At 41.2% G+C, this 22,707-nt stretch overlaps 1 protein-coding gene across 12 annotated transcripts in view; it reads left to right on the plus strand.

Annotated features, from left to right (window-relative positions):
- Nucleotides 1-22,707, plus strand: part of CNBP (CCHC-type zinc finger nucleic acid binding protein) — a 68,099-nt gene that overhangs the window by 37,991 nt on the left and 7,401 nt on the right. For 2 of the 12 annotated variants that reach the window (XM_072720166.1, XM_025991576.2), the window contains exon 1: nt 17,557-17,735. The exons of 8 other annotated variants lie outside the window; for them this stretch is intronic. The gene's annotated coding sequence lies outside the window, so the exon portion shown is untranslated. Of the gene's footprint in view, nt 1-17,504; nt 17,736-22,707 lie in introns of those variants that run through there. 2 more of the 12 variants (XM_025991572.2, XM_072720170.1) reach the window with 2 other exon arrangements.

The following is a 22,707-nucleotide window of genomic DNA, read 5'->3' on the forward strand; positions in this document are numbered from 1 at the left end:
CTAGAAATCAACAACAAAAAGAGAGCTGGAAAGTCCCCAAATATGTGGAGATTGAACACACACTTCTAAATAACACATGGATCAAAGAAGAAGTCTCAAGAGAAATTTTTAAATATTTTGAATATACAGGGGTGCTGGGTGGCTCAGTCGGTTAAGGATCTGACTCTTGCTTTCAGCTTGGATCGTGAGAGTGAGCCCTGCATTGGGATCCATGCTCATGTGGAATCTGCTTGAGATTCTCTCCCTCTCCCTATGTTCCCCCCCTCTCAAATAAATAAATAAATAAATAAATAAATAAAATCCTTTTTTTTTTTTTTAAAGATTTTATTCACTTATTCATGAAAGACACAGAGAGAGGCAGAGACACAGGCAGAGTGAGAAGCAGGCTCCATGCAGGGAGCCCGATATGGGACTTGATCTCGGGACTCCAGGATCACGCCCTGAGCCGAAGGCAGATGCTCAACCACTGAGCCACCCAAGCATCCCAAATAAATAAAATCTTAAAAAATAAATTTTGAGGGGCTCCTGGGTGGCTCAGTAGGTTAAGTGCCTTCAGCTAAGGTTATGATCTCAGGGTCCTGGGATTGAGCCCTGAGTAGGGCTCCCTGCTCAGCAGGGAGTCTGCCTCTCCCTCTCCCTCTGCTCCTTTCCCTGCTTGTGCTCTCTGTCTCCATCAAATAAATAAATAAAATCTTAAATAAAAATATATTTTCAATATACAAAGAACTCTTAAACTTTGAAATTAAGAAAAGGAATAACCAATTAAAAAATGAGCAAAACACCTGAACAGACATCTCACCAAAGAAGGTACAGAGGTGGCAAATAAGCATCTGAAAAGATGCTCAACATCATATGTCATTAGGGAAATGCAAATTATTTTTTAAAAGATTTTATTTATTTATTCATGAGAAAGAGAGAGAGAGAGACAGAGAGAGAGAGAGAGACAGAGAGAGACAGAGAGAGGCAGAGACACAGGCCAGAGGGAGAAGCAGGTTCCCAAGGAGCCCGATGCAGGACTCGATCCCAGATCTTGGGATCAGGCCCTGAGCCGAAGGCAGATGCTCAACCACTGAGCCACCCAGGCATCCTGGGAAATGCAAATTAAAACAACCATGAGATACCACTACATACCTATCAGAATGGCCAGTCTGAAACACTGACAACACCAAATGCTGACAAAGGAACAGGAACTCTGATTCATTGCTGGTGTAAAGGCAAAAATGGTACAGACACTTTGAAGGACAGTTTGGCAGTTTCTTATAAAACTAAACATACTCAGGGACCCTGGGTGGTGCAATTGTTTTAGTGTCTGACTCTTGTTTTCAGCTCAGGTCATGAGATCAGTGAATGGTCTGCTAAAGTTTTTCTTTCCTTCTTCCTCTGCTCTTCCCTTCGCTTGTGTTCTCTCTCTCTCTCTAAACATAAATAAATTTAAAAAGAAGAGGGTTTTTTTAAAAAAAGATCTGCTTATTAATGTTAGAGAGCAAAAATCCAAGCAGACTTTGGAGCCTGACATGGGGCTTGATCTCATGAGCCTGAGATCATGACCTGAGCTGAAACCAAGAGTCGAACACTTAACCCAGGCACCCCTAAACATACTCTTACCATAGGATCCAGCAATCATACTCCTTGATGTGAACCCAAAGAAGTTGAAAACTTTTATGCACAGAAAACCTTCACACAGATGTTCATAGCAGCTTTCTTCATAATTGCCAACACTTGGAAGCAACCAAGATGTCCTTCAGTAGGGTGAATGGATGGGTAAACTGTGGTACATCCAGGTAATGGGATGTTATTTAGCACTAAAAAGAAGTGAACTACCAAGCCACCAAAAGACATGGAGGAAACTTAAATGTATATTACTAAGTGAAAGAAGCCAATCCGAAAAGGCTATATACTATATGATTCCAATATGACATTCTGGAAAAGGCAGAATTGGAGACAGTAAAATGAGCAGTCTTGCCAGGGTTTCCAGGGGAGGAATGTGGGAATTTTCTGTACTCTTCATTCAATTCTGCTGTGAATCTAAAACTGCTTTAAAAAAAAAAAAAAAAAGTCTGGAATTAGATAGTGGTGATGATTGCATGGCTCTATGAATGTACAAAAACCCACTGAATTGTACACTATAAAAGGGTGACTTTTTTAGCATATCCATTTTATCCCAATAAAGCTGTTATAAAAAAAATACCTACTTCATAAGGTTGTGCAGATTAAAGAAGGTCATGAGGGGGAGCTCCCTTCTATTTGCTAAATGGGATGCTCCCCAATTCATGAGTCACTTAATAAAGACTTTCAAGTTAACAAAAAAGGTCACGAGTCATTTTATATAAATGTATTATAACACTTAGTAAATACTGTTTTGCAAATACTTGTCCCTTTCCACCTTTCCCCCCGAAGCCTGGACTACATTTTTTTATATTCGTATCCTCAGTACTTAGCATAGTACCTAGCACTTAGGGAATGCTCAGTAAAGGTTTAATAAAGGAATTGGAGATGAAATATGAAATAGAGATCAGGTCACAGATGACAGCAGGCTTTCTAATCTGGACAATTAGATGGACTGTGATCAACAAGGACTTCAAGATGGGAGGCAAGTTTCATTCTGTTTGTATGTTGAGGAAGATGTATTGTAGTTTAAACAGATTGTATTTGAGTAGTCTATGGAATGCCCCAGTTAATTTATCCACATTCTAATTAAAGAAACAGGTCTCAAGCTCAAGAAAGAAGTGCAGGGTAAAGCTAGAAAATGTACAGTCACAGGTTGCTAACCACAGTCTATGCATACTACTAATGGGTTTCATTTGGCCACAGTAGTTTTTTTTTTTTTTAATAGACACTATATAGTAGAGTAGTTTTAGGTTCCTGAAAAAATTGAGTAGAAGGTACAGAGTTCCCCTGTGCCTTCTGCCCGGACGCATGCATACTGTTCCCTACTATCAATATTCCCCATCAGAATGGTGTATTTGTTATAGTCAGTGAACCTACACTGACTCATTATCACCCAAAGCCCATAGTTTCCATTAGGATTCACTCTTGGCATTGTATGTTCTTCGGGTTTGGAGGAATTTATAATGATATTTATACACCATTGTAGTATCATATAGAGTAGTTTCACTCCCATAAAAATCCTCGGCAATTTTATTTTGAGAAGGAGAGAGAGCACAGAGGGAGAAGACTACTCCCCACTGAGCAGAGAGCCCAATGTGGGGCTAGATCTCAGGACTCAGATCATGACCTGAGCTGAAGACAGATGCTTAACTGACTGACTGACCCAGGTGCCCCTCCTCTGCAATTTTAAAAATAAATTGTCAATAGTTGAAATTGGGAGATTTGTCCTAAAAACCAAGAATTTCAACTTCTGTCAAAAAATGAGGTGAAAAAAGGCCCAGAAAACAAAACAAAATGAGACACCTGAAACCCTAATCTCATTTCTCCAAAGACAACTAGCTAGATCTGAATAAGGAGGCTCACATGCTCAAGTTTGTTTGAATCATTTTCATTCTACTCCATCCCTAAGTTATTTTAGGTAACTTTCCCCTTCCCTCCTTTCCTCTTAGGTAAATGGTAATTGAAACAGGGAAATTAGGGAGTGAGGAGAGAGAGCAGTTGAGGACAGATCCTTTGAGAACATCAATGATTAAAGATTGAGAGGTGAAAGCAGGAACTGTGGTAGGTCTTATGTTTAATGGTCTCTCCTCCTCTGAGCCTTTTTCTGGGTTTCTCTAGTCCTTAGCTTGGCTTCCTGTTGCTTCATCAAGAATCTAATCATTGGGGCATGTGGGTGGCTCAGTCCATTAAACACCCAATTCAATCTCAGCTCAGGTCTTGATCACAGGGTCCTTCATTTAAGCCCTGTGTTAGAGGCCAGCATGAAGCCTACTTAAAAAAAAACAAACAAACAAAAACAAACAACCCAAACAGACAAAAAAAGAACTACTGATAGTTGATCTTGGAGGAGTTGATGAAGAATGTAATTGTAGTTATTCTTGTACTTGAACTCCTTTCCACAATTCTTTTATTTCTGTTTCTCTTTCTTAACAGAAGATTATTGGAAACTGGGAATTAAAAGTAGTATTTTTCTTTCCATTCACTCGGGTAAAACACTTGCATTAGATAAAAGTGAATGAGATCGAAAGTGTTGAGGTGTTTTGCCAGAATGATTAACCAAAAATATTGGAGAGCCACTGCTTTGTCATGTTGAGTAAAAGTATCCTTGAGTAAAAGTATCTTCTTTATAAGACTGTATGGGTAGTTTTCTGGTATTCTAATAATGATAGTAGCTAAAATATGGACAGCACTTTACAGTGTAAAAAGTGCTTCTTACATACATCATTCTAAACTCCCAACCCTCTTGTTAGGTAAGCATCCAAACTTCCTTTTCTATGGTAGTTCCATTTTAAAACTAATTGTGTTAACATCAATTCTGGAGATTCCAGATTCTGTTACTGTATCATTGCAAAGGCCAGCATAAAACACAAGCCAACTGATGTCACCAGCAAATCAAGGTTGGCCAGTACTGAGAAAAACAGGAAAAGCCTGTGGAAAATGCCTTGTCTTAGCGACTTTCAAGTGAGATGTAATAAATGCTGGCTCTGAAGATAATGAACAATCTGAGCAATCTCAGGCGTGACGCCGAGAGGGAAAATGAAATCTTCATTCATTCAATAATAATTCACTGAAGACCGATGTTCTAGTTACTCTGTTAGGTACTGGTACTATAGAAATTAGTCAGACTTTGCCTACCTTTGACCTCCAAGGGTAGTGTAGAATCATATAATGAAATGAAGAGATTTGTTTTCAAAGATTTCCTCAGATTTTACTTTTCAGAGTTCTCTTTTTTTCCCTATTGTGGATTTTTTTTTAAGATTTTATTTATTTATTCATGAGACACACAGAGAGAGAGGCAGAGACACAGGCAGAGGGAGAAGCAGGCTCCCTGCTGTGAGCCCCATGTGGGACTCGATCCCAGGACCCTGGGATCACAACCTGAGCCGAAGGCAGACGCCCAACCACTGAGCCACCCATGGATCCCTCCCTTTTGTGGAAATTCAACTAGAGTTTCACCTTTTATGTCCCCACACAATAACCCAATATAGTGTCCTTCCTTTATATTGGAACATATAAAGGTCTTAAAAGTGGGTAGAATAAAGAAGTAAATGAGGATCTGTGTCTATGATGTGAGGAACCTTGAGGAGCCTGTCCTTTATTAGCCTCCCTACGACACCTACCACAAAGGATTTAATGGGCTCTTCATAAAGGACCCATGGAAGAAATCCCAGAAAAGCTAAGACCCTAGGCTAATGTGTTCTAACCTCTCAATAGGAAGCTCTTTGTTTAAAAAAAAAAAAAAGGAAGCTCTTTGTTGGCTCTTTTACTCAATTGAGATCACTACCTAAGAGTATGGGCAAGACAATGGTAAAGAGTGGGAAAGGGAGTTGTGAAAAGGTAGAGGGCTAGAAATCAAAGACAGTTGTCACCCTCCAGTTGGGTCTTAGGGCCAGTTGGTATCCTTGGAGTTGTTGATATCAAGGGGAGGTTTTACCATTCTGTGTTGTTCTTCCAATCTTCCACTAATCAAGGGCACATACAGTGTTGTGCGCAGGTATGTGCACTGCACACACACACACACACACACACACACACGCAGAATGAGATTGCTGCTCTGAACTTGGAAAGCTGCCTGCATCTGGAGACCCACACCCACACTGGATGTTTCAGACATACATACCATATGTGCTGAAGCTCTCAAGCATCCCCTCTATTAGCCTTTCACTACCTTCCTCACCCTGACCAAACAGCCCTGTAGACAATTTCCTGGGATTAGCAAGCCAACAGGAAAAGCTCGTTGAACAGCAGTCAGACATTTATGGTTCCCAGTACCAGCCCTGGGCTCCAGGTTCTTCTGCTCTGAAAACTCTGCACACAGAAGTAGGAAACAGGAAATGGTTTCTGCCCTCTTCTTTTTCCCTCCCTCAATTTAAAAACATTGTTAATGCTCAAGGATAGCTGGCCAACATGTTATGATTACTCAACAGCGTCCTTGCCATATTCAAAGGAAAAAAATGATCTTGTGTTTTATTTTTAACAACAGTAGTGTATTTCTTGAGGATCTTTCCTTCCACCATAATTACCAAATTACTCTGGCAGCTGATCTTCAAGGCCTGTTAGAGTTCAAAGGGAGATACTAAAATTGGATTAGGTAAGAGGCTCTGGAAGTGCCATCCCCATGTACTTCCCTTCTCCTCTTCCACTATTAAGGATTCCTTTGAATTTCACCTGCTTTCCCACACTTGCACCCCTAGCATACCCTCCATTCCATCTTTGCCAAATCTACCTATCCTTCATGCTATCTTTGGAATTGTTTACATTTTGTTGTACTTCCTCTGCTCTTATTTACTTCATATTTATTCTCTTTAAAAAAAGATTTATTGGGGACGCCTGGGTAGCTCAGCAGTTGAGCACCTGCCTTTGGCCCAGGGTCTGATCCTGGAGTCCTGGGATTGAGTCCCACATCAGGCTCCCTGCATGGAGCCTGCTTCTCTCTCTCTCTGTCTCTCATGAATAAATAAAATCTTTTTAAAAAATTTATTGATTTATTTTGGTTAGGGGAGGAGCAGAGGGAAAGAATTTCAAGCAAACTCCCTGCTGAGCGTGGAGCCCAACATGGACCTCAATCTCACAACCCTGAGGTATATCTTGAAACCTGAGTTGAAATCAAGACTAGGATGCTTAACTGACTGAGCCATTCAGGTGTCCCATATTTGTTCTTAAATCAACTCATGTTTTACTCTTATTTTAAGAGGAAACTTGAAAAAAATTATGTAAATATAGTTGACACATAATGTTCCACTAGTTTCAGTAGTTGTACAGCATAGTGATTTGACAAATTTCAACATTATTCTCTGCTCACAAGTTAGCTATCATCTGTTACTATACAACATTGTTATAATACCATTGACTATATTCCCTATGCTGTGCCTTTTATTCCCATGACTTATTCATTCTGTAACTAGAAGCCTGTACCTCCTACTACCCTTCACCTATTTTGTCCATCTCCTCACCTCCTCCTCTCTGGCAACCATCAGTGTTTGTGGGCCTGTGTCTGCGTTTTATTTGTTGTTTTTAGTTTTTGTTGTTAGATTCAACATATAAGTGAAATCATGTCTTTCTAAGTCTGACTTATTTCACTTAGTATAAAGCCTCATAGGCCCATCCCTGTTGTCATAAATGTCACAATCTCATCCTTTTTTATGACTGCATGGTGATATATATATATATATATATCACATCTTCTTTATCCATTCGTCTATCCATGGATGAATAGGTTGCTTCCATGGCTTGGGTCCTGTAAACAATGCTGCAGTAAACATAGGGGTGCATAAATCTTTCAAATCAGTGTTTTCTTTTTCTTTGGTGTATACCCAGTAGTGGAATTATTGGATTATACAGTATTTGTATTTTTAATTTTTTGAGGAAACTCCATACTGTGTTCCACAGTGGCTGCACTAATTTACATTCCTACCGACAGTGTAAGAGGGTTCCCTTTTCTCTACATCCTCACCAAGACTTGTTATTTCTTGTCTTTTTGTTTTTAGCCATTCTGACAAGTATAAGGTGATATCTCACTGTGGTTTTGATTTGCATTTCCTTGATGAGGAGTGATGTTGAGCATCATTTCATGTGTCTGTTGGTCACCTGTAGGTCTTCTTTGGAAAAAAAATGTCTATTCAGATCCTCTGCCTGTTTTTTAATTGGATGATTTGTTTTTTTGGTGTTGAGTTGTATCAGTTCTTTATATATTTTGAGATCATCTCTCTCTCTCTTTTTTTTCCAGAGCCAAAGAGAGAGAGAGCATGGTGGGGGGAACAGGGGACAGTGGAGGGAGAGGGAGAGAAACTCCATGCTGAGCATGGAGCCCGATGCAGTGCTCTATCCTATCACACTGAAATCATGACCTGAGCCAAATTCAAGAGTCCCACTTTTTTTTTTAAGATTTTATTTATTTATTCATGAGAGACACAGAAAGAGGCAGAGACATAGGCAAAGAGAGAATCAGGCTCCAGGCGGGGAACCTGATGTGGGACTTGATCCCAGGACCCTGGGATCACCACCTGAGCCAAAGGCAGAATCTCAAACACTGAGCCACCCAGGCATCCCCAGTTCTTTTTATATTTTGAACATTAACCCTTTATCGGATATGTTATTTGCAAGTATCTTCTCCCATTCAGTAAATTGTCTTTTTGTTTTGTTGATTGTTTCCCTTACTGTGCAAATCCTTTTTATTTTGATGTAGTCCTCAGTTTATTTTGCCTTTGTTTCCCTGGCCTCAGGAGACCTATCTAGAAAAATGTTGCTATGGCTGATGTCAGAGAAATTACTGACTATGCTCTCTTCTAGGATATTTTTTTCAGGACTTATATGTAGGTTTTTAATCCATTTTGAGTTTATTTTTGGTGTTAGAAAATGGCCCAGCTTCATTCTTTTACCTGTAGCTGTCCAGTTTTTCCAGCACCATTTATTTGAAGACATTGTTTTTTTCCTCATTGTATACTCTTGCCTTCTTTGCCATAGATTAATTGACCACATAATCATAGGCTTATTACTGGGCTCTCTATTCTGTTATACTGGTCTATGTGTAATTTTTGTGCCAGTACCATACTGTTTTGATTACAGTTTTGTAGTGTATCTTGAAATCTGAAATTGTTATACCTCCAACTTTATTCTTCTTTCTCAAGGTTGCTTTGGCTATTCAGGATCTTTCGTGGTTCCATACAAATTTTAGTATTATTTGTTCTAGTTCTGTGAAAAATGCTATTGATATTTTGGTATGGATTGCATTGAATCTGTAGATTGCTTTGGGTAATATGGACATTTTAACAATATTAATTTTTCCAATCTATGAGCATGTAATGTCTTTGCATTTGTGTCATCTTCAATTCCTTTCATTGATGTTGTATTTTATTTTTTTAAATATTTATTCATGGGGCAGCCCCAGTAGCTCAGCAGTTTACTGCCGCCTTTGGCTGGGGTTGTGATCCTGGAGGCCTGGGATCGAGTCCCACATCAGGCTCCCTGAGTGGAGCTTGCTTCTCCCTCTACCTGTCTCTCTCTCTCTCTCTCTCTCTCTCGTCTATGAATAAATAAATAAAATCTTTAAAAAAATAAATATTCATTTGAGAGAGAACAAGAGCAAGAGAAAGAGCAGGGGAAGGGCAGAGGGAAAAGGAGAAGCAGATTCCCCACTGAGCAGGGAACCCGGTGTGGGGCTCAATCCCAGGACCTGAGATCATGACCTGAGCTGAAGGCAGTGCTCAACCATTGAGCCACCCAGGCGCCCCTCATTGATGTTTTATAGTTTTTGAAAGTACAAGTCTAAAAAAAAAAGAAAAAGAAAGTACAAGTCTTCCATCTTTGGTTAAATTTATTCCTAGTTTTTCTATTCTTTTTGGTGCAATTGTAAATAGTATTGTTTTCTTAATTTCTTTTTTAAAAAAGATTTTATTTTTAAGCAATCTCTGAACCCAATGTGGGGCTCAAACCCACAGTTCTGAGATCAGGAGTCACATACTCCACCAACTGAGCCAGCCAGGTGTCCCATTTTATTAATTTCTTTTTAAAAAAGATTTATTTTAGAGAGAGAGCACGTGAGCATGTGAGCAGAGGGAAGGGGGAGAGGGAGAGAAAAAGAAATCTCAAGCAGACTCCTGCTGAGTGTACAGTCCGAGACAGGGCTTGCTTGATTCCAGGACCCTGAGATCATTATCTGAGCCGAAACTGGGCCACCCAGGGCCCCCTTGTTTTCTCAATTTCTTTTTAAAAAATATTTTATCTATTATCTATCTATCTATCTATCTATCTATCTATCTATCTATCTATCTATCTATCTATCTATCTATCTATCTATCCATCTATCCATCCATCTATCTAATTTATCTATCCATCTAGAGAGGGAGTGCCAGCAGGGGGAGGAGCAGAGAGAAGAGAGACTCTGTATTGAGTTCATGGAGGCTGACAGCGGGCTCGATCTAACCCAGACACTACAACCTGAGCCGAAATCAAGAGTCAGCCACCTAACTGATTGAGCCACCCAGGTTCCCCTCATTTTCTTAATTTCTAAGAGGAAACTTTTGGAAGCAACCTGAATGTCCAGTGAGGGATGAATGGATAAAGAAAGTGTGTATGGAATATTATTCAGCCATATGAGAGAAGGAAATCCTGCGATTTGCGACAACATGGATGGATTTGAAGGGATTATACTAAGTGAGAGAAGTTAGACAAAGAATTCAAATACTATATGATCTCACTTCTATGTGGCATCTAAAAAAAAACAGAGGCACCTGGGTGGCTAAGTCAGTTAAGCATCTGCCTTCAGCTCAGGTCATGGATGACGAGGTCCTGGGATGGAGCCCCGCGTCTGGCCCCCCACTCAGCAGGGAGTCTGCTTCTCCCTCTCCCTCTGCCCCTGCCCCTCTCTCCACTCATGCTGTCCCTGTCAAATAAATAAATAAAATCTTTAAAAAATAAAACCCATATATACACACAAACCAAAAAAATAAAAAATAAAAACTCATAGATCCAGAGAACAGATTGGTGGTTGCCAGAGGCAGGGGGAGGGTGGTAGGTGAAGTAGGTGAAAGGGACCAAAAGGTACAACTTCCAGTAATAAAATAAATAAGTCCTGGGGGTATAATGTACACCATGGTGACTGTAGTGAGTGATATATTCTAAAGTTGCTAAGAAAATTAATTGTAAAAGTTTTCATAATGAGAAAAAAATGTGTAATTATGTATATGATGACTATTAAATAGATTTATCGTGGGGATCATTTTTCAGTATATACAAAGGTCAAACCATTATATTGTTACACCTAAAACTAATATGTTTTTATCAATTTTATCTTGATTAAAAATGCCCAAAGTCTGCTTCTTACTCTTAGCTGCTTCAGCAATGAAATAAAATATCTATGTGTGGATGTGAATGTAAGAGGAAATTTGATTACACAAATTAGGAAACAGTGTAACTTGTCTATTATCATAATAAAATGAATAATGTTCTAGATGGTTACTATGCTCTCCTCATTAAGAAAGGTTAAATACAGCGTGGTAGAGGAGTTAAAGACTGGTAAGCAAAAAAAAAACAAAAAAACAAAAACAAAACAAAACAAAACAAAACAAAAAAGACTGGTAAGCACCAAACTGAGACTTCCCCTTGAGATAGATAGAAGGCTTGAAAGAGCTTGAAATGAGACTTTATTATACCATATGACGTAACTTTAGTTGATGCCCTGCCATATACCACCTGAAAGTATTGTGTACATCCCACCCTGTGAAAAACACTAGGTAAGGAGGTTGGTGCCTCCTACATAAATACATAGATCTTACCTAGAGAAGTTATGCTTGAATCTGAGGATTCTTTTTTAAAAAAATATTTTATTTATTTGAGAGAGAGAGAGAGCATAAGCAGGGAGAGGGCCAGAAGGGGAGGGGGTAGCAAACTCCCTGCTGAGCAGGGAGCCTGAAGCGGGGCTTGATCCCAGTATGCTGGGATCATGATCTGAGCTCAAAGCAGATGCCTAACCAACCAAGCCACCCAGGCACCGCATGAAGTTTCTGTACTAAAACAGAGGTGAAAATACCCTGGATAATGTGGCACATAATAATCTCTCGATGAATGCTGGCTGAATGTTTATGTGCAACTATGAAGGGCTATATAAATGAAGTTATTACCCTAGCTTGCGTTGGTTGATAAAATGATAGTCCCTGATAGAGCAGGGCACATCAACCTTGAAGAGAAATGGAAGTTGGCCCAGATTGATTCAGGAAATCCCTAGGAAACTAGATGTGTATTTGAGGTGTCAAAAAGGAAGAAAATAGGAAGTACGGAGATCACATTAACCACCCCCTTTAGTTTAGTCCAGAGCTGTCTTTGAATTCTGTGCCACTCAAAGCAAACTTCATCTTGGATAAACGTTCAGCCTCAGAAGTCTGAGAGTCAGTTTCAGGCCCCTGAGAACTTTTATTGCATCAAGTGGGGAAGCCAGCCGCTAAATAAAGGGAAGAAATTACTTCCAGTCATTCTTCAAATGCAATAGAAATATTAGCATTGCCTATTCACATGTCCAAGATACAGTCTTTATCTGTTTTAAATCAGCATAGAAAAGGAATGTCATGCCTTAGGTGTGTCAGAAACTGATCTTAATAATATTTTACCGTGGCAAAACGCTTTGGAATTTGCAAAGCATCTTCCATTTGAATACCTTATTTAATCCTCACCATTACCCTTTGAAAATATCCAAAGCCTCTTTCTTTAACATTCATTTTGATTTTTTATTTTGTTTTGTTTTGTTTTAAAGATGGTGGAGGTAAAGATCCCTGGGTGGCTCAGTGGTTAAGGGTCTGCCTTCAGCCCAGGGTATGATCCTGGAGCCCCGGGATCAAGTCCCTCATCGGGCTCCCTGCATGGAGCTTGCTTCTCCCTCTGCCTGTGTCTCTGCCTCTCTCTTTGTGTCTCTCATGAATAAATAAATAAAATCTTAAAAAAAAAATAGTTGGATGCATAACCAACTGAGACACCCAGACACACCTAACATTTATTTGTATAGCATAGGCATAAATTTCATGCTCCTAGAAATCCTGATACTTGCCTTTATTTTTTTTCCTGTGATTTACGAGGGGAAATTATAAGAGACTTTATCAGTTTCTTCACAGGCAATAACCATGAACAATTGCAATGTTCTTATAAATAAACTAGTGAAGATAATTTTGGCCAGTGAATGTTTTATAAGGTAATTTATTGAAATGAGAGCTAAATTTGGAATTGTTAATTCAGCTATGCAGATTGTTTCACTGTAAGCGCCACGCCCCAGCTGAGACTCTCTGCAGATGGGAAAGACAACTCACTGAGCTCAGAAGGACAGCACTGGCTGTGCCAGCTCGTACAATCCACAGCTTTCTGGCCAGGATTGCAGAAGTGTGGCTTCCCTGTCAGTCAAAGGAGAAAGGATAGCAGCTGAGCAGAAGAGAAAGTTAAAAAGGAAAAGCCTCACTATTACCTGAAATTGCACTGATTTTGGTTTGTCCAAAAGCTATTTCCCCTTTCAAAGTCACTTTGTGAGCACTGACCATACCAGAATGATCAGCATTCTCTGTGGCTGGCTGAAGGGTGAGTCAGGATTCTAAATTCTGGCTGCAGTGCTAGGGAAAATGGAAACACCAGTGAAGGAGTACATCATGATGTCAGCAGTTTCCAAGGGCTGATTAAAATGCTGAAAATCATAGTTTTGTGATGCAATAAATGCATCTGAATGCCCTCCCGCCAAATGAAGCAAAGGGTTTGCTAAAGGCAAATCTAAGGACTCATGGCATTTGCTCACAAGCAGGCAGAAATTTTGATATGCTCTGCCTAGCATTCAACATGCCATTATATTGTTGGCATTTAACAGATGCAAAGGAGGCACTACAAAGTGTGGGGATTGCAGTAGTCTCCCCAAACTCTTGGTGGGTAGCCCTGAGTAACATTCCCTGAATGAAATCACTGTCTCTTCATCAATTATCCAAATCCAAGTTTCAAAAATTCTTTATCCATTTCTAAACTTTGCATCACATTGAGAAACAATGATCACCAAATGTCAACACATACGATTTCATGTAACTGATAAAGGATTAGTATCCCAAACATAAAAAGAATGTTTTCAAATCAATAAGAAAAAGACAAACAACAAAATGAGCAAAATCTGCCCTTCTCAAAAGAGGAAACTTGGACAACCTACAAATATATGAAGATGATGATCAGCCTCACTGCTAATATGATCCATATGAAGTTACTTTAAATGAATGCATCTGCTTTTCTTTTCTTTTTTTTTAATTTTTTTTTAATTTTTTATTTATTTATGATAGTCACAGAGAGAGAGAGAGAGAGAGGCAGAGACACAGGCGGAGGGAGAAGCAGGCTCCATGCACCGGGAGCCTGATGTGGGATTCGATCCCGGGTCTCCAGGATCGCGCCCTGGGCCAAAGGCAGGCACCAAACCGCTGCGCCACCCAGGGATCCCGCATCTGCTTTTCTTATAAGAAAAAAATGGGTGGTTTTATTTTGAACCTTTAAAAACTATTTTCAAATGATGTTCTCTTGCCAGTTATTTTGCAGAAGTAGAGATAGTTTCAATTTGAGATCATAGAGGAGGAAGCCAACTGATGGAATGCTCACTAAATTATTAGTGTTTCATATTTTTTAAAATATTCTATTTACTTATTCATAAGAGAGACGCAGAGACACAGGCAGAGGGAAAAGCGAGCTCCCTATGGGGAGCCAGATTCAGGACTCGATTCCAGGACCCCAGGATCATAACCTGAGCTGAAGACAGATGCTCAACCACTGAACCACCCAGGTGCCCCCAGTGTTTCATATTTTCCTTACCATGTTAGTATTCCCTATACTGTCACTTTAATGAGTCAATGGGAAATTGTAAGATTGGGTTTCAATAACTACTAGGAGGCTGGAAGCTTTGTATTTAAGCACGTACTCTATCTCTGAAGCCTGCCCTGTCATCTATTCACTCTCTGCCCTTGGCGGAATACATGAATCTTCTGGAATTGTATTTCTTCACGGGATTAATAAAAGTACGTATCTCAATGAGGTTTTGTGTAAACTTATAAAGAGGTTATAAACAATGACTGGCATATAATAAGCACTCCATAATAATAAAAATCATAGATAACACTTTAATGGTAATTATGCTAAGCCCTGTTAAAGAAATTATATATACTACTAGCTATTCTTAGTATAACTAATAATATTTCGGGATTTAGCTTAGTAAACTATGTTTTAGCTTCAGAAGCAGACAGGAGTGGTGAAACAATTTACACTTAACTTTAGTTGCCTACTTTCCAAGTCAAGTCACAGAGCCTCTTTCCCTGTAGGCAGAGAAAACAGGACATGGAAGGATTTAGAAAAACAGATACGATATCATCTCCATTTGACAGCAGAATTTAAGGCATGTACTATGCAATTGGGCATTTTAGCGGAAATTAAGAGTTGGCAGGTATTGCTGCTCAACTGGTATTTTAAGGAATCCTGAATCATGCTGAATCATAGCATTTTAGCTGGTCCTCCTCAGGACACTTAATACTTTCTTATAGCCCATTACATCTTGCAAGATCTTCAAGGGCAAAGTCTATGTCTAAACTAGTCACGTTTGTAACACACTGCTGACCACAGTATGTGTGGGTAGACTGGGTAAGACTGAACATTGGAAGGGAGGAGAGGAGAAAATACATTTCCAGGATAGGGACTCTTTCTTCATATATGGTTGGCAGTTTATCTTTTGAGTGGAGTGGCTTTTTCTTTTCTTATTTTCAAACATCTCTAGTGAGATACGTGTACCCAAGGGCATATCCAAACACAAATGACTGTAGTTAAATTCCATCATAAACCTCTGGAGACAGAATGCCTCATGATCAGTCTGGTTCTGTTAATAGTAATAGTTATTACAGAAAGCTGGATGCCAGGTAGAAAAGAGCCATTATCTGTTACTACTCCTAGAGCTGAGAAGTGAAGACCACATTATGTTTCCATTCCTTCCACTTAAGTCTTTTGAAACCTACAGAAGAACATTATGTCCACTATTTCACACCCACCCTTTTTTTTTTTTTTTTTTAACATTAGGAACATTCTGTCCCTGGGTCTATAATAAATATCAAACATTTTATGTAGCATTGTGTTTGGAGTGATAAGTCAAAGTCAGACAAAAATAGGAATTTATGGTTACTATGACAATTTAACTAGTCCTCTTGGATGTACCCAAGGTGGACTTCCTCCATTTAGCCTGTTGCACTAATACTGACTCAATGCTTGGGCTTAGGAAATCATGGAATGATTAAGTGTCTTCAATTACCATCCTACTACTTACCTTGAGATATTATAAAGATTAATCTGTTAGGGAGGGGAAATCTGTAAAGCTGTGTAAGATTCTTGGGAATAAAACTCTGTAAGCACAAAACACTGTTTTATTATTGGTAACTGTGGTGTTATATAACTCAATACATAAACAGGCAATTCAATCTTACTGGAAATAGGACATTTCATACTGAATTCTAAAATATTTTTACTTTAGTTGTCTTGGTTTAAAAAAGCTTAAAAAGTCATTGGTCCTTGAAATAGTTCATTCACTCTTAGATAATTGCTAACCTTTATCAAATACTGTGTTGAGCACAGTCGCTAAATGCACTACCATGATTAAGTACTGGTGATCTGAATCCAGATGTAATGCCTGATTCCTATCACCTGAGCTCTTTAACCACTGTGCCTCCCTGTAAACATGATTTCAAAAGTCATACAGCCTGGGGACTGGGAGAATTCAATGAGATGAGACTAAAGGCAAAGAACAGCTGGAGTCTTCACAGCTACTCACTGAATTAATGCTACAAACAAGGACTGTTCAGCAGTTTTAACATCGTAATAGATCTGTGCAATTCATTTCAAGTACCATGGTCATTAAAAGAATGAGAAGTAAATCTCCGGGATGTACCAGCCAACAATATGGGCTACATCCTAACCTTGAGCATATTAAGCTTTAGTAGGAGACTATAGTTAATTTCAGGGCTTTTATAGCTCAAGAGACTGGGGTACTTCTATTTTTTTTTTCCTGTTTCCAACAAAAGCTGTTCCAAGATGGCACTCACAATTCTAGAAAATTTTAGTTCACATTCAATAATTTACATTGTTTTCATCCTGAAAGAGTATCAATGACGACACGCACAGTCTCTTTGGGAGAAGGTAAGGGATCCCAACCAGAGGCCGTTCCTGAACACGAGAGCCCGGCCAGGTGGCTCTCCTGGCACTTGCTACCCTAAGTTGCAGGATGTCATTCACCGATGCGTGAAGCGGTCCCAGGTGTGTCGTGAGGCAGAGGGTCCCGGGGCCCTCCCTCCGCAGGGCAGGTCCCATCCCTCATCTGGGACATTTGGGGGGGCAGATGGTCATAGGGAGCGGTGGGGAGGGTCTACCGTTAAGAGGTGTAAGCAGTGGCCGTTCCAGGCTCTGCCTGGGTCACACAAAAACCAAAACAAAACTCGGGGCCCGGGACCCATGGCCACAGTAACTTGTTACTTGGAGCTGCGACTTTCCCCCCGAACTGGGATGTGCGGATTAGAAACCGGGAACCAACTGACGAGCTCTAGGAACCGGGGCCGAGCTCGTAAAGCCAGTCCGAGCCACAAGCTCGGGGGCAAGCGCTTCTCCTGAGCCCCAGAAGGGGCCGGAATTTTCCCTGACCCCACGCTAATCACAGCCACTTCACGAAGACCTGCCCTCTGGCACCCCTCGGCGCCCGCTGCCGCGAGAGACCACCAAGGCCCGGGCGACCCAAGTTCCCCGGCGTGGGGAGCCGCCAGGAATGGAGTCGGGGCCGGCGGTTCCGGGCGGGAAAGGCCGCGCGCGGGGCACGGCGGGAAAGGCCGCGGCGCGCGGAGGCCGAGGCCCGCCCCACGCCGCGCCGCGCTCAAGCTGGGCGGCCCTCCTCGGGGGCGGCTCTGATTGGACGGCGGAACTCCGCGTGCTGATTGGCCGCGTGGGCGAGGCGGAGGAGAGCCGTGCGCAGCGGCGTGTGTGGGGCCGTGTGCAGACCCGCGTGTGGCGCAGGCAAGGACCCTGAAAATAAACAGCCGCTACCTTGTGAGCCGCCTTCCCCGGGCCCGCGTCCGAGTCTCCGCCGCTGCGGACCCGCTCAGACGCCGAAGGTGAGCGCCCGGAGCAGGGCCTGGGGGCGGGGGGCATCCGCGGGGCGGGCGGTGGCCGAGGCGGACGGAGAGGTTGGGAGCGGCTCGGCGGCGATGGCGGCCGCGCTCTGGCCTGCTCTGCTGCTGCGTCAGGCGGGAAACTCGGCTGCTGCAGCCGTCCCGGGTCCAGGTTTCCGGGCTGCCGCAGTCGGGCCACCCCGCCGCCCTTCCTTCCGTGTGGGAAGCCGGGCCGCCGGGCCTCGGGGCCTCTCCCAGGGCCAGGCCGCGCCCCAGGCCGCGGCCTCAAGCGACGGCGGCCCGGGCCCGTGCGCCCTTGGGACTGAAGCCCTGAGACCTCTGGGGTCGCGGATGCGGGACGGAGGGGCGATTTGGCGGGAACTTACTGGGGGGAGGCTGCGGGTGGGAGGCTCGGGGGTATGTCTGCAGGCCATGTGCTGGGGTCGGGGGCCCGGCGGGCCATGTGCCAAGGGTCCTGAAGGCGCGCTGGCCCTAGGGCGGTGGGATACTCCGCCGGAAGGCCTGCGAAGCCTCGAAATTCGTACTCTGCGTACTTGGTAGCTTTCCGATTCTTGAGTTCTACCGTGGTTCAAATGTTGAGTTACTTCTCTTGACAGTGTAACTCTAAAAGAGGCAGCTAGGACTGGCTTTCCATGAATCAACGAAATCGTCATTTTTTGGATTAATTAAACGGGTACAACTTAATCTAAAAATGAGACCTGGAAGTTAATGAGCCAGTCCCCATCTAGATATTCCAAATGTGCAAGCCTATTTTAGGACATAATTGCCCACATTTGGTTTGGGGTGTTGATTTTATTATGGGTAAGGCTTATGCTTGTTGCCACATGTTAACCACATGGCCTCAGCCACAGGGCACTTCCAAAGGAAGTCGATACATCTGGTCTCCGAGGTCTTAGAAAAAGAAAATACTGCTCAGTAGCCCTCTGTGACTTGGGATAGTGTGTTTCAGTCATTATCCAGAAAGACCCACAGAAAGAGTAAGAGGCCCAAGAGTCTGGATTACTCGTTTCTTTTAAGGTAAAGAGAGATTAATTTACATCCTCCTACCCCAAATTATTCAAGTTTAAAAAAAAAAAAAAAAAAAAACCTGTTTCTCCTTTCCTGTTGTTTGATCCAATTTTTGGAACATAACCAGTTACTTTCTGCATGGACGTGTTATCTTAATTAAGATAGCAACTTGTTACTCTTTTTGCTTAAGCACTATAAATTGCATATACGATTTTGAGGGTTCTTAAAAGATGAATGAAATGAAATTCCTACATCTTAGATTTTTTCTTCTTCTGCAAAGCAGTCCTTCTCGAATGCTTAAAAATTACTCTGATCCTGGTTTAATCAAACCCCTACGAAATGCCACGTTCATAGGTACATGCTGTGTTTAGCTTGTTGAGCCTGATTCTTGTATACAAGGAGCTCTCTGTACTGGAATAAAAAAGGAATAATTTATTCGATTCCCTGGGGCTGAATTAAGGACTTAAAATTTTTTCCAGATCGCAATTGTCGGCAACCGATTTTTTCTTAAACTAACAATATATGTTTGTGTACTTATCTGCATATGTCACATTAGAAAACTTGGGTAAGTCTTGGCAAGCTAAATATCCGCGTTTCATACTGATGATGAGAGGTAATATATTTCAAACAAATATGGAGTCCGTAAAAAATATTCTGAGCCAAATCAATAGAAGACCAAAGGGCATTTATTACACTAGCATTTGAACAACTGGAACAGGCAGAGTAACCTCTTCTTTAAGGTATTCTAAATGGGTTTTGCAAATGGCTATGTGACTTTTTGGGGTATCTGTCCCTTTTAAAATCTAATGAAAATATGCTACAGACATGGGAAGTTATCAAATTGGTACTTAAAAGCAATAGAACCACAATTTGACTAATTGGAATGATTGGTCTGTTGGCTAAGCACTTGACCACAAGAGAGATTTTGCTTTTTCTTGCAGGAGTGAGAGTTTTAAAAAATTGTTGGCTCCTTTTTTTCCCTAGCCTTCTGACAGTTGAGAGCCAGAAGACTGATGCCAAGGCATCCTGGCCTGCTATGTGGAGAATGCTCTTTCCCTACTGTCTCACTTTAATAGAACTCCTATTCTGGCAGTGTCTGATGCTGCCGCAGTAAGAGCATAATAATGAGAATTCCGGTAAATTGTGCACCATTTTCATGTTGTAAAAAACTGCTGGAGTAATAAAATGAGAGCTTGTGACCACCCAAAATGCAAGTTGTAAGTAGATGGACTCTATTAATCAGTAGTATGAGAGTGTAGTATAGTGATCAGCTGCAGTGACTCCATAATTACAAACGAGGCTATTAACTAGTGGAATCAGATAGCCAGTGTTTGGATCTGTGGTGACACTCTAAGTACTACCACAGAGAAAGTTAAAATCTATCTTGGCTTAAAATTCAGGAAAGCTGTATGATGGTATACTGTGAATAAGTTTATATATGGCTGTGGATTTTTAAAAAGTTTATCAGTGCTAGTTTCGATTTATCTAAAGAGAACAAAGACTTTTTACATTGAAAACTAATGTGTTTTTCAAAGTCTCAGATCTGGGCAGCCCTGGTGGCACAGCGGTTTAGCGCCGCCTGGAGTCCCGGTTGTGATCCTGGACACCCGGGATCGAGTCCCATGTCAGGCTCTCTGCGTGGAGCCTGCTTCTCCCTCTGCTTGTGTCTCTGCCTGTCTCTCTCTGTGTGTCTCTATGAGTAAATAAATAAAATCTTTAAAAAAATAAATTTAAAAAGTTTAAAAAAAAAGTCTCAGATCTTCAGTCTCCTTATCAGTAAAATGGGGACAAGAATACATAACTTGCAGGGTTGTAAGGACTATAGATAATACGTTTATTAACCTTTGAGTCATACTAGATAGCTATTAAATTAAATCTCTTTGGGGGGTAATTATGGCAGGAGCCAGAATAAGAACCCAGAATTGTTCCAGTATTACACTGTGGTCTCCATTATTCTGGTCCGAATGCAAGTAATGTGCAGTGTAACTTGCTTCCTTCCCTCCAGTCTGTAGTTTTTTTTATTTATCTTAAACAGTCTGAAGTGTTTTAGGACCATGTTGGAACACTAAACTGATTTATTACAGCGTCATGATGAGTAAGTACATTCAGGGGGCAAAATCTCCCCTATGGTCTGGATGTAGTTAGGTCAGCAATGTGGAGGAGTCAGGAATAACCCTAAACTTGAGGGAAATAACTAGAAAAATACAGTAACTACACACATCTATATTAGGAAAGCCATATAAAACAATAAAGATAGCCAGATCCATATCATACTTTGTTCCCACGACCCCCTACACTTGCCTGTCACTATTTATTTTAGCTATAGGGAGAGTTAGGGCTTTCTATTCATTGGAACTCCCATTGTTAGTCTTGTCAGTGTCCTGTTAAGATTTAAGTAGTTTGGGTGGGGATGAATGGGTGACGGGCACTGAGGGGGACACTTGACGGGATGAGCACTGGGTGTTATTCTGTATGTTGGCAAATTGAACACCAATAAAAAATAAATTTATTATTAAAAAGATTTAAGTAGTTTACTGGCTTTGCTCTTAGTATCAAAAAATGTGGAAAAATTACATTGATGAAGACAAGTTAGTATAACCAATAATGTTTTGGTATCAATTCTAGGATTTAATCCTAGATGAGTATAAAATAGACTCTTAATTATATACTGGCCCTCAGTAAATTTTCAAGCAGTATCTTGACTGCCTTACTGCTGCCTGGCATGCCCTGTGTTCCTACATTTCTTTGTGTGGTTTGTGTCATGCAAATTTGGTAGACAAAAAATGAAGTGGAAACATACCTGATGTCTGTTGTTGCAAATATGAAATCATTTGGCATTCACCCATTTTTCTTACCTCTTCTCCAGTCCACTCAGGAAGTAGACTTTATGAGATGGGAAACTTGAGTATAAGCAGTTTGCCCTCTTCTAAACTTGTTCTGTAGGCATTGCATGGGGGGGGGGGGGGGGGGGTTCTAATCCACCTGTAAGCAATCTAACTTAATTGGAGTGGAAAAGAAAGAATAAGCAGAAGACATAAGCCCTTAAAGTTTTTTAAGTTGAGCATCTGGTAAGGACAAGACACCTGGTAACAATTCTCATCACAGATCAATTTTATCTTTTCCTGATAAGGACAGACCTCAAGTGTCTGAGGTAACAGCACAGATGGTTCAGTGGCTAACCCAGGTTTAGCTATTAGGATCCCCAAATCTTTTTACTGTCTGATGATAACATCAGTGTAGATACAGCGATGATTGCTAAAGCAGCAAAAGGAAGAAAATAAATGCTCACCTTCTGCCTGGCAACAGTGGAAAATACAGCATTTTGTCTTTTATCTTTATTAGTAAATATGTTCTGTAGCATTCCATAAAATACTAGGTCTGGCAGCCCCGGTGGCATAGCGGTTTAGCCCGGAGACCCGGGATCGAGTCCTGCATCGGGCTCCCTGCATGGAGCCTGCTTCTCCCTCTGCCTCTCTCAATCTCTCTCTCTCTCTCTCTCTCTCTCATGAATAAATAAATAAAATCTCAAAAAATACATATTAGTGAGGTCTAGTTGATTGTGAATTCTTGGAGTAATAGGATTTTATTAGATAATCCAAAATAAGCATTCTTGAATTTAGATTGATAGTCCATCCTCAATGAGTACATAATTTGGGACGCCTGGGTGGCTCAGGGGTTGAGCGTCTGCCCTCATTTTTTTTTTTTTTTTTTAAATTTATTTATGATAGTCATACAGAGAGAGAGAGAGAGAGAGGCAGAGACACAGGCAGAGGGAGAAGCAGGCTCCATGCACCGGGAGCCTGACGTGGGATTCGATCCTGGGTCTCCAGGATCGCGCCCTGGGCCAAAGGCAGGCGCCAAACCGCTGCGCCACCCAGGGATCCCTTTTTTTTTTTTTTTTTTTTTTTTTATGATAGCCATACAGAGAGAGAGAGAGAGAGGCAGA

Source organism: Vulpes vulpes, chromosome 9 (assembly GCF_048418805.1).
Source record: "Vulpes vulpes isolate BD-2025 chromosome 9, VulVul3, whole genome shotgun sequence".
Classification (NCBI taxonomy): domain Eukaryota; kingdom Metazoa; phylum Chordata; class Mammalia; order Carnivora; family Canidae; genus Vulpes; species Vulpes vulpes.